The sequence below is a fragment of the Rhea americana genome, unplaced genomic scaffold (genome assembly GCF_003343005.1).
Source record: "Rhea americana isolate MKP2758 unplaced genomic scaffold, rheAme1 scaffold_57, whole genome shotgun sequence".
Taxonomy (NCBI): Eukaryota; Metazoa; Chordata; class Aves; order Rheiformes; family Rheidae; genus Rhea; species Rhea americana.
Window position 1 is genome coordinate 1,012,139 of NW_028186723.1, and position 17,589 is coordinate 1,029,727.

At 39.7% G+C, this 17,589-nt stretch overlaps 1 protein-coding gene across 1 annotated transcript in view; it reads right to left on the reverse strand.

The window, feature by feature from the left end:
• ZDHHC6 (zDHHC palmitoyltransferase 6) overlaps window positions 1-17,589 on the reverse strand; it is an 82,713-nt gene that overhangs the window by 36,470 nt on the left and 28,654 nt on the right. The gene's annotated exons all lie outside the window — the stretch shown is intronic.

Here is a 17,589-nt window from a genome sequence, read left to right on the forward strand (position 1 = left end):
TGGGATGAAATGGAAGAGAAGGAAGGTAAAGAAAGTCTGTTTCCAGTATAAGGCAGAATCTTGGGAGCCCTGGGTTCTGTTGGGAGGCTGAGACCAAATACCTTCTATACTAGCTCTTGCTCTACCACTGAACACGGCATCACCTCCCCATACATTTCAGCAGCAAGCTGAGATCTGGATGTATTATCTTAGTATGAAATAATTAGTGATATTACCTACACCAATGGTATTACAATATGTGGGTGTTTGCAATGAAGTATGGTATGTGACTGGGTGTCAAGAGGAAGCCTTTAATTACCTGCAGTCCACACCACAGGCTGAACCTAAGCAAGCCTGGGACCTCAGCATCCAGAAAAAGACAGCCAAGGGCACTACCACAGTCCAAGTCTCTTGCATAGCACACACACAATATGGAGCAGGTACCCTTTATTGCACTCAAGCCTCCTTTAGTCTTCACAGACTGACTGAACAGATTCATACCATCACGTTTCCCTATTATTAGAATTATCTGCTAAAATACTCAGCAATGTAATTAATGGTCCGTTTCTCACTGATGACGCCAATTTGACATTCATAGCATGAAATTCATGCTCTTGCAATCAGAGGCACAGATTACATTGTATGGTACAGATGYGAGCCCCACTTGGATGTCATTCATAGAATGAGTAAGGTTGGAAGGGACCTCTGGAGATCATCTAGTCCAACCTCCCTGCTCAAGCAGAGTCACCTACAGCATGTTAGACAGGGTTGCATCCAGTCAGGCCTTGAAGATCTCCAGAGAAGGAGACGCCAGAACCTCTCTGGGCAGCCTGTGCCAGTGCTCCCTCACTCTCACAGGGAAGAAATTCCCCCTCACGGTCAGGTGGAACTTTCTGCAGTTCAGTTTCTGCCCATTGCCTCTTGTCCTGTCACACAGGACAACTGAAAAGAGCTTGTCCCCATCCCCTTGACACCCTCCCTTCAGGTATTTATTTATACACATTGATCAGATCCCCCCTCAGTCTTCTCTTCCCCAGGCTAAAGAGGCTCAGCTCTCGCAGCCGTTCCTCATAGGGCAGATGCTCCATTGCTGTCACAAGGAAGGTTTCATGTTGGCCATTAGCAGTTATGAACAGAGATGTGCTGCTGTAGTAATATTTTCTAGCATTTTGCCTTTTTATTTGATACTTCTACCAGGAGGCATCTTCCTTTTCCAGTTACAGAGTGAGTCAAAGTGCTGTGATTACAGTCATAGCAATCCTATTTAAAGTTATACAGACTGTCAGAGAAGCAAACCTCAAGGCACAGTCTTGGRACAAATCATACTGACAGGCATAATGTTTAAAAAGTTAAGGCGGCAGCAGCTGTGTCCCAAATAAGAGGCAACATCCAGTAGCTCCAAGGGTTTTCAAGTTACCTTTGCCCCCATGGAAAGTGCTGCTCTTCTGTTAACCTTGAAGACAGTAATACCCGATGGCACAGAGCTGAATTTTGGCCATGTAGATTACAACCTAGATGAAATAGCTGCCTGAGACTAATGGGAACTTTAGGAAATGTGAACTAGTGCTTGGAGTACAACTCCAGGATGCATAAGGCTGGGTCTGATATTGAGCAACTAAAGTACTTCTCAGATTTGCATCAGCTGTGGCAAATCATTTTACAAACTCAGCTGGGAAGTGCCAAGACATTATGCTTCAGCATTTCACAAATAATAAAATTCCATTCAAGAATGGAATGAAAAATCATTCTCTTGCTTATTGAGGTTTAAAAGCAAAATACAGAGCTCAGTCAGCTTTCTGAAACTGCTACAAACGAAGAARAAAAACCCTTCTCAGCCAGCCCTAACACTGACCTCTTCTGGAAAGCACTTTGGAGGAAACACTCGAAACAAAACTCAGCTCCTTTTAAGGGGATGCGATAGAGCCGACTGCAAAGAAACATTAGCAGCAAGTGCTGAGAACTGAAGAGCTCTGTACAGGTGAAGACCACTATTTGCCTGAATTTTCTTTTAAGTGCTTTCCCTACTGTCACTTATTGTAATTAGYAAATGAGCCCCCTTCCCTTCCACTTCCTAACAGAAAGTACCAAGCAATGTGCTTCAAGATTTGGTACGGGCACATAGCAATTCACATCAAAGGCAGGCCCCACCACAAGCAGATAAGAAGTCACAGGAGCACCGTGTTAACGCTACATTAGCTAGCGCTAACAACTTAGAGAAGCAGCAATTCCCCTCTGAATCTCCCAGCTTGTTGACACAAAGTTCTATCTCATTTTAGGAACTACTGGCAAGAGCACTGGGATGTAACTAGAAAGGCGGACAGTGGAACTTCATGGTGAATTTAAAGCTAGTGAAGCTGTTTCCAGTGGAAATTTCTTCCTCCCTTCCCTTCTCCCAGGTTCACAAACTGCAGTCATGGTTAAAATCTCAGCCTACATCAAAAGAATATGCATTGTGAAGAAAACAGACTCCAAGAAGATATTATTTCATTGTACTGAATATGACAGTAATTAACATTTGGAGATGGAATTCCACAGACTAGAGCATTTCACTTGAACTTCTAACACATTCAAAGAGAACTGAAAAGCCTCCGAGAGGAAAGATTGCTCCCCTTCTATTTCATATTTTTTAAATACAATTTGGTCTTCTTGCTATTCTTATTAAAGAGTCTTTTCTTATCAACTCGGAAACCACGGTAAGGAACTTAGATTACAACACCTCATTTAATTTCATTTAAAATTTCTTTTCTATGTGAAAAATTTAAAAATTTACTATAAAATGAGAAAGCCTGATATAAAAAAGCAATCTTAATTTGGCCCAATGTGTTTTCAGCATTTAAAAACAGCTGGAATTTTAATGTCTACTTATGGAAACCAGACATAATTTCTTTTGACAACTCTAAAAAATTTTGCAATTAGTAATATTACCACACTATATTACCACAGTGATTATCACAACCACCATCAGCATAAATAAAAGCCAGGATAAGGTTACATAAGTATGATGGGTCCAAAGTGACTTTGCTGATGGCAATCTGCATAGCAGAGCCCAGCCTTTGGGCACTATGCTAGTGGGAAGCATTCCAAGTTGCTTCAAATGGCACAGCAAGCTCAAGGGTGTCTAGCTCATTAACCAGGCATTAGCCAGAAAAAGTGTGAAGAGATATTGCAGCACTGTAATGGATGGGACAGTTCTTCCTCAGTATTGAAGTGTGTAGAGAGACCCACACCGCTGTCAGCAGGYACACGTGCACCTGAGACATTGCACTTTCCTCTTATTTCTCTGTTCATTCTGCTGGCTCCAGCTTCCTTGCCTGTCACCAGATTTTAATTAAATAACACTATTAGCCAAAGCCTCATTCTCCAGAGCATGTCACAGTTTAATTGTTTCACCAACAACTTCAGTTTGGATTTCATATTGCAAGTCAAGTCAGGTCAGATTTTCAGCGTGTCATGTACTGTTTATCATACTTAAGTTGGAAAGGGAAGAAATAGATATATGGGATGCAGCATAACACTGTAATTGAGAGAAAAGGCAAGCACCACTGACAGTGAAGTGTGAGACTGCCTCAATGTTACTGTTCTTCATCTCTCTCCAAGCCAGAAGTTGTATCAGGTATAGAATACAACTATCAGGTATAGGATAGGATTCAATTCAATTTCCTTGAATTGAACAGTTTCAATTCAATTCTTTGCCTTTTGTGATCTTGCACTAGAAAGTTCTCACAAGCCTTTTGAAAATTAGTCCCAGTGATTAGTTTCCACAGATTCCTAAGGAAATACATACAATAACTTTAGAAATTAAAGGCTATTTCAGTACTTGTCAAATAGTAAAATTCCTTTTCTACAATGTCTTGAAATTCTTGTGTCCAACAGAGTCCATAGAATTAAATCACAGAAGTATCATACACTGCATCTTGTAACAGGCCAAATCTTGAACTTCAATATGCTGTCTGGTCTTTCACTGGGACAAACTTGAACTGAAGAACAGATGGAAAGACAAATATTTTAGAGTATCAGAAGCATTCTGTATTGTTCCTATAACAGTGCACAAGCAGAGTATCTGCTGTATATCAAAGTAGGTTGTTACAGCCCAGCTTTGTACTATTTTACRCCATCTCATCAATATCAATGATATTATTCCCAGCTTAAAATGGAAAAAGAGCTCCCATAGTACAGTTTCTAAAATAGAGATAGACAACAAATCAAATCTYTCCAGAATTCTACAAGAGCTGACCTCCAAGGCTTATCCTTTGCATTAAGTTAAGGAGAATACAAAGGACTGTAATATATCTTACTAACGCAATTATATGTACTCCTCTGCTATTAAAAATGAAATATCTCCCCCTCCCCAAAAAAATCACTGCTGGTTCTCTTGTTCAGCTAAATTAATCACTAGTGACACTGACAGAACAAGTCTTCATGATTATCTATATTATAGATGGAATTTGTTTCTACAGAAGTTTAACCACCTAAACAAATTTCAGCACTGATAATGCTTAGAAGCATTCTGAATGGTCTTTAAACTTTCCTCATCTAAATATTACACGTCAGATATTGCTCCTCTTGAACATTAGCTCTTTTCTCTTTTATTAGTTGTAGATCCAAAGTCTGCAGCCACTAAGAAAGATTCCCCCACACACACGCTTCCAGTTTGAATGGGCAACAGTCAAGGTCTCTGTTCACAAGCTGTTATGCCTGCTTCTCTCACCCATATTTAGTCCTGGCAATAGGGAAGGTTAAATACTACAAATTGTTCAGATAAATACTTTTCATGGACAGAATAAGAGAACCAAACTATAAAAGCTGCTGAATATATGAAACAGAAGTTCTAGTTCTTGGATCTTGTCAGGATTGGATTTGATAGTCTGGAAAAGTTCATGCAGAAGCCAAGCACTGCATGAACACAGCAAAACAAAGTGTTAGGCTTCAAAATACCTGCACACCCTCAGCTCTGGCAGTTCTTATTTTCATTAGGAATTAAATATCACGAAATCTTCACTAACCGCTACAAGCTGGGTATGAGCTCATCTGTATCCACTGCATCTGTCCACTTCAGGTTTCAATAGTCTCCACTACATTGTTAACCTTTAGAAGAATTACTCTATCCACAGATTTTCAACACAAACTCACTACCTCAGAAACACAGCAAGGAAGAATGTGTGTTGGATGACCAATATGCAGCATTCAGTGCTTTTGAGATAGGAATTATTTTACTTTGTTGAGCATTATGCAGAGACAGCTCCATTCATTTTTCTATGATTCTTATCAGATAGAATAAAATGATCAATACCAAATATTTTTTCATGTCAGAGCTCAGAAGAATTAGTCTTTTGGGAACAAAATCTGATCCCAAATAGACCAAAGTAAATCCATAGTATTATAGTATTTCCAATCAAAAAATGTCAGTTAGGTTCAGAGTCTGCAAGTCAAGGTATATATGTCAGATATTTTCAGTTCCTGCATAAGGATTCATGCCAATTCACATTTGTACAGATTCAATTAACATCTATAGATATACAAAAGGTCTGTTAGGTCTGATTTTAAAACCATTGACACTTATTGGGCACATCATTAAAAATCTGTATGAGAAGAGTAAAATGCAGGGTTGTCAGTAGTAACACAGGAACAGTAAATTCAGTCAGACTTCAGTTTCATATAGTCATCACACATCATAACACGATAAAAAGCAAGCATGCAGCTGCTCAAGTATTCAAACATGTGCAGTCTCATTCATTGATCCAAACAGTTTAAGTAAACATTTATTTGTTTTTGGTTTTGTTTCATTTTTATGCAAAAGCTTTAACACAGAAAGAATGAGTTATAAAGTACTGCTACCAAATATCACTATGCTCAGGACAGCTATTTGAGGTGACGGGTTAGAGTTTGTTTTACACTTATCATTCAATAGCCTATTGCATTTTAGTTGATTTCACAAGACCAATAAAGAAAAGGCTTCTTATAAGTTACCTAGAAGAGTGATTAAACTCCAAGTTCTGTGTGGTAATGACCTTTAGATCTACTCTTCACATCTTGGACTATTTGCACAACCTCAGCAAGAATCACTTTTAATCAGCAYCCATGGATTATAGCTCCATGGTTATATGCTCAATTGGGGGGGGGGGGGCATCTAAAACATCCCACTGTTGCTCCTGGAGCTGGACGAAAGCTGGAGGGCATACATACTCTATTCAATTTCTCCCACTCCCTTATGGGTGATGTTCATTATTCAAGTGTTGAGTGAATTGCAGAAAGAGCAAATCTTAAAGTAGCTTGTGCGGTATTTGAAAGAAATATTAATGTGACTAATCATACTTTAGATAAACCAATTTTCTGTGCTTAATCAAAGAAGCCAAACTATGACCTTCTAGCAACTATAAAAAAAAACCCACTGTATGCAGACAGTTCTAGCTGTCAAAAAGCTAATAATTTTGAATAAATATTTTGAGTCATAACCTGCTCAGAGATTTCCAAAATGACTAACTTAATACTAACTTGCTAACCTACAGAGAAAGGAAGAAAAGGTCTTTGATTAATCTTGACTAGTTCTGCCTCAGGCTCCTCCTTTCAGACCTGGGACTTTAGTGATATTGTCCACAGGTGATCTAGTCTCTCTCACATCATTGGTTGTCTGTTTTAGGCACCAAGATCACAAACACCAGCCCCATGGCATTGTTCATTCAGAGGCAATGAGGAGCACAGACAGTACAGACATGCGTGCCTGCATTACAGAATGTGAGCAGATGTGTTTCCTGGGGTTTGTGAACACGTTTTCCTATTTCTGTTTTCAGAACAAATTGAAAAAGAGTTAACCCCCACAACAGTTCAGCCAAACTTTTGATCGAGAACATCACTTGCCCAATTTGAACACAACACCCTCACCACTCAGAGCTGCTCAGGGCTCCCAGCTCTGGTTTCTGCAGTGAGCTAATCAAAGGTCTACATCTATCGTGAAGCGACTATAGAGGTAAAAGACAAAACAGTACAACTTGCATTAATTTGATGTCAAAAAGGCAAAAAAAGCTATGTACTTTATGTACTAGGGAGAAAGGTCAGAGAAGCAAAAGCAGTTGCAGCTTTACCCATACAGCTGGCTTGGGCAACTCACTTTGTTTTGTTCTCTCCTCAAGTCTCTCTACTGTTTCCTCCAGCGCACACRCACATCTGGGCATTAAGATAAGATGCACCTAGGAGCAAAACCTACAGATGGTGTCAGTCATTTTAGCTTCTCTRAGGCTATAAGGCAATATCAGATTACCCTAAATGGGGACCTGCCCAGCTTCCAATTATTTGCATCTATTGCACACCTCAGAACAGCATAAAACCTGCTGCTTTGTTTCCCACATACAAGTTACACCACAGACTTTAACCAAGAAGCTTGCACAGCAATAGCATCTCTTTACACCAGCTTTGGAACTGTCCCACTTGTTTTCCAACCTCCCCAAACTGGTATTTTCTAAAAACTTCAACCTTAGAGGAGACACAATTCAGACTTTTTCCTAAGAAGGTCTAGGATGATGATAAGTAACTGCACAATTGCTTTCACTTTTATTAACATCTTCTGATAAAAGCAGGTTCCCCCACTCCCAGTWAAGAATACTCAAGACCATAAGTGAAAAGAGTTAACATCAACTTACTTCTCAATGTCACATTCCAGCATTGGTCAAAGCAGGCCTGAATCAACAAAAGCTATACAATCTTAACTGGTCCTGACAGCATTAAGTGAGTGCTGAACAGACTTGGGTATCTAGTCTTGTGGCTTGGATCATAAGAAGCAAATTTCTTGCAAAGATCACATCCACAGTCTTTGAAAGCAAAGCCGAGAAACTCCACCTGGCAGCCAAGTATGAGAACCTCACCTCACAGCTGAGTCTGTTCTTAATCAGCACTGAGTGCAGTGGCTTTGTTACTCCCATTTTATAGACAAAGGGGAGGCAAAGCAACCACTTAAGAAACTGATGAGGAAGCTTTTGCAGGGCTGGGGTAGCTTTCACAGYATGCTGCTCTCTTCTAAAACCGTTGCGTAAGAGTTGTGTATTTAACATTCTAACCAGCCAAAACTGCTCTTTATATTTGATCAGAAATATTTTTTTACCTTCGAACCTGTTGCAATGCAGGTTCAAAGGTTACCTGGGTGCAGTGTTGCCTGTGTATTAAAGCCACACACTGGTGATTCAGGGCTCAGTCCAGCCACAGGAGCTGGGGAAGCACCAGCCCTTGAACACTCACTTGGAGTTGTAGAGCAGTRAGGAAAGAAAACTGTGCCAGTTCCTCCACCCAGAGCTGAAGGAAGGTAAGCAAATCTCTTTTGAACAGAGCCAGTCATTTCAATACTAGGTTCCCTGCTCCTGTAGAGAGGCTAGAAGTGGGATAATAGCCTTAATTTGCTGCAATATCCTGATCTAAATGCACAGTTCTCATCAAACCGTGTGCTATTAAAGGCAACAGCTGAGTAATTGGCTGCTCATTATGGCAGGACCAAGTCTGGGTTCACAGGAGGCACACAAAGAAATCACARCCACAGTGAGTACCTGAGGGAGAGCAACCACCTGAACACTCCCTGTTGCTATAGACWGGCTGGAATTGGAAACCTAATTACAGTGCAGGCTTAAGCCATTTTCTTATCAGTTTGCCAGTTTTGTCTATTTAAAGATACAGTGCACAGAGTACCAATGCCAGGCTCCCRTTCAGATTCATGTTTAAGGCTAAGTTCCAGAAAAAGAACAAGCAATTGGTACCACAGCATTTGAAGCAGGTTTTGAAATGCTGTCAGTAAAAACTTGTTACGTGCTAGATCATTTATGCACACCCAAGAGTTATTGGCAGCAGTTAGTTCAACAGGACCGTTATCCTCAAAATTGTTATTATAAGAAYACAGAAGCTGGCTATAACGCACTTTTTAATTTTCTAAAAGCCTATTTTTTTGAAGTATGGCACAACAGACTGTTGCCATCACCTTGGTACAACAGCCTGGTGTAGCTATATAGATGGAGCCTTCTCTAAGCTCCTGCTTACAGTCTCAACTGTAACAAAGGAAAGGAACTTAGAGACAAAGATTAACCAAAATCAAATTTCAAGTAAAATTTCAAGCAGTGTGCTGCTCTTCCAAGTCCTAGCCTATTGTCCAGTCCACATTGCCTTTGCTGGGGGACCTGCTTATGCTCTGAGATGATTTATGTCCTTGTGCAATCACACTGTTACAAAAGCCAGAGGACTGCTCTTGAAAAATGTAGCAGAACAATAAAGAACGATTATTTTCATAGCATTAAGAAAGCACATTGAAATTCAATAATCCTCCCAAAAATAGTGAGCGCACACTTCCTATAGACTCACAAAATTCAAGTCTTCAAGATCCAAGTGTTGAAACAGCAACAGAGGTAATTGTACATTGAACTTATGCTTCCCCTTTATTTACTTATATCCTCTGCTATTTGTATAGGTAGATGGGTTATTTTGGCATCTTTGGATAGCTAGTGCTTATGTTGTGCTATGTGCTTAAAGCTTCTCATATAAGCTCACCTTATTCATCCTTTATGCCAATCCTTTACCRCATGACAGTAGAAGAAAAACTGCTTAAACTCTATACACATACTCTACCTACTGCTGACTTTAACAATTGCTAATAGATATGAAAGATGCACATGAACATTTTACATGCACATACAAAAAGCAGAGGTTGAGTTATTCAAGACTCTGCTTTGCCTTATCTTTGGGCAGGGATTTACTGACAACAAATTGATTTGTGCCTCCTTAGAAAAGCTGGATTTTATTCAGACCATTTGCATCAGAAATACAAAGCCTCAGAACACTCATGTCATTCTTGCACATATCTGGGGAACTGCATCAGGTGTATTTCAATTTCTGAGCATTAAACAGAACAAATCCCTTAAGGAGAAGCTATTCCCCACATAGCTTTTCTTTCTGCATCTCTTAATCCAATTCACACTGGAGCTGTGTAACACTCACAGCTCTGGTACCTGGCATCACACCCTAGGCCTACAGCAGGCCAGGCAGGATGATGCTGCAGGCAGGATCTTCTGTGCTCCTAACCAAAGTCAATGCTGCTGAGATATAGGGCATTGCTACCCAACAGCCAATTAGAGATGGGGCAAATTCACTGCTTTTTTCTCTTTCTCCATGGAAAAGTAATAGCCTAAAGCCACACACCTGAAGGGAGAAAATCCTCAGCMACACCCAAAGGAGTTGGAAATGTAGCTGGCAGGACTCCTGCCCTCTCTGTAAGGGGTCTTGCCTTCCTCTGAGCATAAAYGCAYGCTGACTGGTACTAGCAGGACCTGYATTTGAGGGGCTAAACTTCACAGCTTCACCTGAGCRCTGGARGAGAAGCTATGGGTAAGCAAAACTGAAGGTAGAGAACAAGCAATTTTTTTTCATCATTACTGAAAGCCCATAGCAAAGTGAGTGAATTAAGCCTCAGCTCTATCCTGAATGTCTGCATTGCTAAACAATGCCACAATTACCACATAAGCTAGCTTAAATAACACAAAGCTTACTGCAGCAGTGAAAACATAACAGCAGTTAGTACAGGCTCTATGTTTTAGCCAGCAGAATGCATGGCCAAGATCCAGTATTCTGGATRCAAGTACATGCTATGTTACTCCAGCCTTGCTGCAATGTAATCCTGGTAGGTAAATCATTCTGAGATTACACACAGCATAGATAACTTTCAGATGGGAAAGCTGCTAAGTGAGAAAGACGGATTCTAAGACCTGATGTCAAGATACTAAAGAGAAAAGGTAGGTGAAGCTGCGGCCTTCCCACCCCTCAAAAACTCTTGCAACATTCTAGTTATATTAGTCAAGCATATTAGGGAGAAAAGGATATGGCAGCAGCTATAAACTTTTAATCAAAGAACACACCTTCCGGAGTTAAGAAAGTCCCTGTAATAGCAGGAAACAACTGAAGGAGAAGTCTGAAATCTGATTCACTGTCACACTGTGCAAATAGATGCACATAGGTAAGACTACAGTACACCAGAAAGCTAGTRTTTTACAAGGACTAAGTAGCTTTTGGAGGGGGTGGGGAGARCAATTACCCCCCCCCCCCMCMCACACACACACACTTTAGTAGGAAGGCAGAAACAAAGATACAGCCCACCAACAAGCATATTATAAGAGTTAGTTAAAAAAAATACTATAATCAAAGTATTTTGTTAGTACTACAGGCTACAAAGCTCTGCTCAGCCTTATGTATAACAAAACCCTAGTGAGAGAATTGTTAGTGTGCAGCCTTACATAAGGAGGAAAAAATAACAGCTAGAMTATAAACCATAAACACCGGAAGGTTTTGGAACCCTTTTTGCCTAGCTCTTCAGAAATGGGCACGTTCAACCTCCTCTCCTCAACAGAAAAAAAAAAAAGAAAGAAAGAAAGAAAAACTTCCTCTGTGATTTCTCTCCAACCACTTGAGTTGCCCTCTGCTAGTTCCTTCCGTTCATACGGTCCCTTCCCAGCGTGCTTTTCGGCGTGCTGACCTTTTTAAACATGGGAGAGGGAACTAGTTGTAGCTTTAACGTTAATATTTTTTAATGGTTGTTGTTTTGTTGTTTTGCTGCTGTGCTGTTAAGGGTTTTTGCTTACTTAAGGAAATAAGTAAGGAATAACTGGCCTTTTTTTTTTCCTCCCTCTACCCCCCCTCCCCTCCAAATGATACGTGCATTTTTATTGCTGGTTCTGTTCTCTGTATCTGCTCTGTTCTGTGTAAGTAAAGAAGATATAATCTTTTTTTTTTTGTACTGGTAATGGGTTTGCCTTTGGTTACTCACATGCGCTTTAGTACAACCTCTGTGCGGATGTAGTGCTCAGCTGTGAGGTTCAAGATAATGTATTGATTCTGCTAGGAGAGCCTGCTCTGAGCCCATGCTATCAGCTAGATGTTAACCTTAGACTTAGTTAAGTTCAGATATATATTTGCTCTTTGTTCTTTGTAATAGAATTGCTGTAATAACACAYAGAGATAAAAGACATGTACCTATGAGTGATTAATGCTGCCTGCTTTCTATACGGCTATATAATGTACTTTAATGATCGCATCATAGTTTTCTCAGAGATTCTATGTGGATTTTCAAGCTAAGCTTTAATGCTAGCTCTTTAAACCATGCTTGTTGTGTATTTAGAGATATTTTCCAGTTAGTATAATGCTGATATATACATATTTTGCAGCGATATGATGCTATATTATCTAGTAGGGTAAACAGTAACAGAAYCTCTTACACTATTTTTAAGCTATTTCAAAACTTTATAGTGCTAGTTAAGTACAAGCATTCTGTAAAGAATCTTGCTATGTAGACATCTTTTGAACAGGTAGATTTTCATGGAGAAAACCTGATGTAAGAGCTAATATKTCAACACTTGATTCTTGAAGTTTTTTGACAAAACAGCTTTTAGAACTTATCAGTATCCTGGTATCATTGTGCTCCTGTTGCAGGGACAGCAATATTTGACACAATAAAATCCTTTATGATAATGAGCTTTCTAATCAATCTAGTATACTGAATGCTTGGGTTTAATAGGCAGTTCTGCCTAGGTCTGAGCAGGGTCCAGAAATAGCCTGCAGCACAGTCTGAAAGTACAGAGCACGATACTTCCTGAAAGTAAGTTACAGAGGCCTATTTTTTTTTCTCATCCACTGTTAGAGCAATTCTCAGGCAAGCTCAAAGTATACTTGAACTGTTTGACTGTAACTCTCATAAGAGGTACTCTGAAAGCAAAGCTTATCTCAAGTGTGTTTAAGGCTTAATGTATGTTACATTAAAGCTTTTGTTTTAAATGTATTTCTGCCTGCCTCTAAACRAGGTCCTGAGAAAAGCAATGAGAGCTAAAACTGTGATTTTATTCTTCACATAATTTAGTAATATCATTTGTCTCATCTCCCAGGGCATTCAATTAATAGGTGATACAATTTGTACATGGTTGTGTTCAGCAATCACTGCTGAGCCCTTGTACTTTATCTAGCTCTGTAGATGCTAAAAGCCATATATGCATAAATCCTGCAGAACACAACTTTTCCTTGCTGCCACTGGAGAAAGGATAGGATGTAATCATGCCAAGAAATAAGAAGTGGCACAGTGGCTCTCATCTGCAGAAGAGCAGGCAAGACCTGCACTACAAGCAAGCAAATGCAAAGACTGAGCTAATGGTGGCTAATAAATTGCTTTAGSTGGTGGCCCCACTGTAGTTAGTTCTACTCTACTCTTTCTGCTCAGAAGAAATCAATATGTTATCTTACCAATGCTGATCAACAAGTTCTCATGATCTCAAAAGTATATGCAAATTGYCTCTTATCTGCTTGACCTTGGAGTAAAGAGAATATAATTTTACAGAACTATCTCCCATGCAATGCATGACTCTTGCCTCTGAATGGGTGGGAGTATCAGACACTGCTGTGCTGTCTGGAAAGGACTACTGTGAGATAGCTGACTTTTTTCAAACTTCAAACTTATGTGACGAAAGCACAAAGCTCAGTCACTTTCCAGTGATTCCTGCYTTGGAGATGTTTAATTCCTTCTAGTTATCAAAAGAATTGTCCTAAAGGTTATTGAGGGTACAGTAGAAATGAGAACATGGATTGCTGAATTAAGGGCATAACTGGTATCATCGTAATCTCTTCTGATAAAATCTAAGCCTTTGCACTCCTGAGTCTAGTGCACCTTATCCCTGACCGCTGATCAGGCCAGACATCTAAATATACTTTAACTGTCTAGCACCTTATTGCACAAGACAGCTAAAAGAAATGGCTTGAGAAATCCTGTGCATTTTGTGTCTCTCTAGTCAGCAGGAGTTAAACCCCTCAGTACTCAGAGGTTTCAAGCACCCCAACTCCCCTGCGTGCTAATGAAAGCAGTTAGTGCTCAGATTTTGCCTTACTGTGGAAGCTGGTGGCTGTCAGAAATGCCCTGATATCTTCACAYGCTTCATTCCCTGCTTAAATTTTCACTCAGTCGATATAGATCAGGTATTGTGTATCCACATGGTGTCTGGATCTACGAGTTAAATTCTGCTCGTTGTTGCTCCATAGCACAGACCTAGGGTAAAATTTGTCTTCTTTCCATGGGCAAATGACTCTGACAAGACAGTAGATTCCTGTCCTCTGTGCTGCCCTCAGCACTGAGGAAAGAAGTTTTAAGTACCTTTTGGAAGATGCCAGAGGTGGATGACCTAGCAATACCTTGAATTTGACAGGTAGTTACAGAGGAAACTCTAGCCATAGTAGACAAACTGTCCTAGTTCTGGGAATCTTGAGACAAAGTTGCTAACTGTCTCTTGCCACAGCCTATGTACTTTGATAGGAGTGGCTAAAGCTAATCAGAGGAAATCTGATTGGAAAGWAAACTAAAATGCTGTTGTCATTATCACCCTTCATAAAGTAGAGGAATTGCCTTTCAGGTATTTTTGTGTAATGCAAACAAGATCTAGGTATTTGTGCTTTTTTTTTATTTATTTATTTTTTTTTGATACAACACCAACATTTTTGTAGCTTTAAAACATACTATGTCTTGACTTCTGAATGTACAGTATTATTCAATATTGTAAATAGGCTAATGAAGAGGGTTATGAAAAAGCTAATTAGGAGCAAATGAGCATATAATGCTTTCCAGGCTGTGGAGATAAACTTGTCAGAGGTATTTCTTTTAATTAAAAATCCTTTTCATTTGTTCTTATAACAAACTCATCCCTTACTAGTTACAAGATTTCTCTTCTGTATGTTAAGAGATTTAYGGAATCAATTCAGAATCTGAGGGCAGAAGCTTTGCTACAAAGCTTATCACACTTACTTCTGATCAGGTATTCTCCCAGGACTTCAGCGAGTTTTCTGCTCCAAATATCCTTCAGGCCTTGATCTTAAGTCTTCATAGATGCCTTGGCACAAATAACCTTGCATGTGATTCAGTGAGGTGATGACAATACCCTGAAGCTTTTTAGTGACTTATCTACGTCAAAATGGGGCATTTGGGGTTAGTGGGTTCTCTGATCTTTTCCACAACAATGTCACACAGGTACCTTCTATTAATTTTCAGTCAAATAAATCTATGTAACAGATACTAGCTATTTGACAACTGCACTTATCTGTCTGACTAAGCAGTTTTAATTCYGTATCGGCTATAGACATGACCCCCACTTGTGAGGATTACCTCTACCATGACACTCTATAGGCAACCAACCCTTCCTGTTACAAAGAAAAAAACTATCTTAAAAATAATACTTTTTAAATGTACGCTTGAGAGCACTTTTCTAACATTAAAACTAGCACAACAAAGCAGGTATGTGATTTGTTTAGTAGCCTACATACACTTCTATTCTATTACTGCTTCTTGAAAGGACTTAAAAGGGGAAGACTCATCTGGAGTATGCTGAGTGCAAATTCCTTTCAGCCCATTTGGGGACAGAAAAAGACAGAAAAATAGCACAGGCTGATTGCTATTAATCAAAATTCCAAAGAGTTGGACATGAGCATGCTGGTACCCTTGTAAAAATATGGTAGGATAGATGTGCCCCAGTCTAATTTTGCTAACTTGCAACAAACCAAGCTTAAAGTATACAAAGGGTTCAAATGTGGTTTGGTCTGTCACTTGGATCTAGTACTGGGCTCTGAGTTAAAGGGATAAGGTTCTTATGTACAACCCCTCTTCATGTTGGAGAGTGGAGATGCTTCTACCAAGCTGCCTCAATTCTCAGATGCTATAAAAAGTATCCTRTTCATAATAACAAAGGAGCAAGTGACTGAACTGTTTCAGCTTTGGCAGGAGGAGCTCAGTGTCTAGTTCAGTGAATCGCACCATAAACCAGATGCTGTTTAATCACCTATGGAAAGCTGTTTACAAACTGCTGCAGTAATAGGTTACAAGGCCAAGTGTATAAATCATGAAAGGCAAGTGATTGCCAAATTYACCTTACTTATGTTGTAGTCTTCCAAATAGTCACACTAGAACAGACTGCTAGGAGGCTTTGCCCTGAGTACAAACTTGATCAACATATTTGGGTTCTGCAGATTTTCCCTAAGCCAAGCTGGTAAAGGATGAGGAAGGATGTGAAACAAACAATATTCTGTGCTGTAGAAATAATAGTGTCACACTTCTAGGTGTGATATACYCCGAGACTGGAAGTGTCAGTCAATGCAGAGCCACAACACAGCTGTTCCTGCATTTCTTGCTGTAGCACTATTTTTCAGGGGGTTTCTCAAAGTATGAGACCAAGGTTAGGGTTTGAAGGGCACATTGACTAAGACTTAGAGTAGGAAAGAGGTCTAGGGAGTTCATACTGATCAGATGCACAGATGACATGTTTTTGGCATCTTGGCTTTGATGATGAACTTCCTTTCTTATCCAGCTGCTCAGCAGGCAAAGCATGCCTTGCTCTTCTCTCTCTACAGGAGACATTAAGATTGTTGATTGATATGGCCAATGTAAACTGAGAATCAAAATTATAAACCTGATATGGATGACCTAACTCTGGTCATTCTGGGCTCAGAGGCCCACATTCAGACTTAGGCACCTCGCTGAATTTACTAACTGTTTGGAAAGCACATTTAAGTTTTTTGGAGCTATAGTTAAAGGGTAACTGCAGTACATTGCTCCAGAATGCCTGGTATTCTTCCTGCAAAGGGATTTAATTAGGTGTTGGCTGAAGTATTATCTACTGATTGTGTTCCCTTGACTCTGCATACAGGAATTTGCAAGGTGAATAACCATGCCCTTTCAAAATGTAATGTGTGTCATGCTCTGCATACCTATTTAGATTCTTAGCAAAGATAAGTTGGTGATACCTGAGTTCATCTAGAACAAATGTGGTTGACTGCTACATCTGCCTTGACCATAAATATAGCAGTACATCTTGGAAGTTGAAATATTTCTTTCTAAGGGAAGAGACAGATGTAATGCTTGTCTGCATCTCTTATAGAAAATCCTGCATTCTCAGTTTTTGCTTCCCTGTCTTTCAAGGAGGAGATTCTGGATGGTGGAAGCAGCAGAATTGCTTCAGTATTTTTCCAGCGACTTCTGTTGCCCATGTTGACCTCCAGGTCACCACTTCCTAGTGCAAATTATCTTCTGGAGTTTTGACTTGGGTCATATCTTACACTGAGCACACAGTCAGTGTCTAATCGAAAGACTTGTTCAGCATAGATTTTTCTTCCAGTAAGGGCAACTGAACGTGAAGATACTACTCATCCTGAAGACTTTTATACATTTGTTATACCTACACATATTCCAGAAATACCTCTCCCATTGGACAGCTGTTGTCTTGAAGGCTTTCTTACTTTCACTGTTCACTTCACTGARCTGTAGGTATCTTTTATAGTTAACTTAGGAAATTGCATACTAGTTTTCCCAAGGCAGACTTGAGAACTAAAGCTATAAACCTGGTGGAGTATAAATTATGGGTGATAGATTCTTGAATAGAAAGATTTTTACATCTTTTGTTCCTGGCCTGACTTAGCAGGCTTCAGCTTCTTGTGGAGGTGTATACAGAATGAATTAAGAATTTTAAGGACAAGTAACTTAAGATCTCTTAAGAGGCTTAAAGCATTGCATAAGCTTGCCTCATTATTGTACTGTGAGTGTCTAGGGGCAAACTGCTGAAATGATTTGTAGTTTTG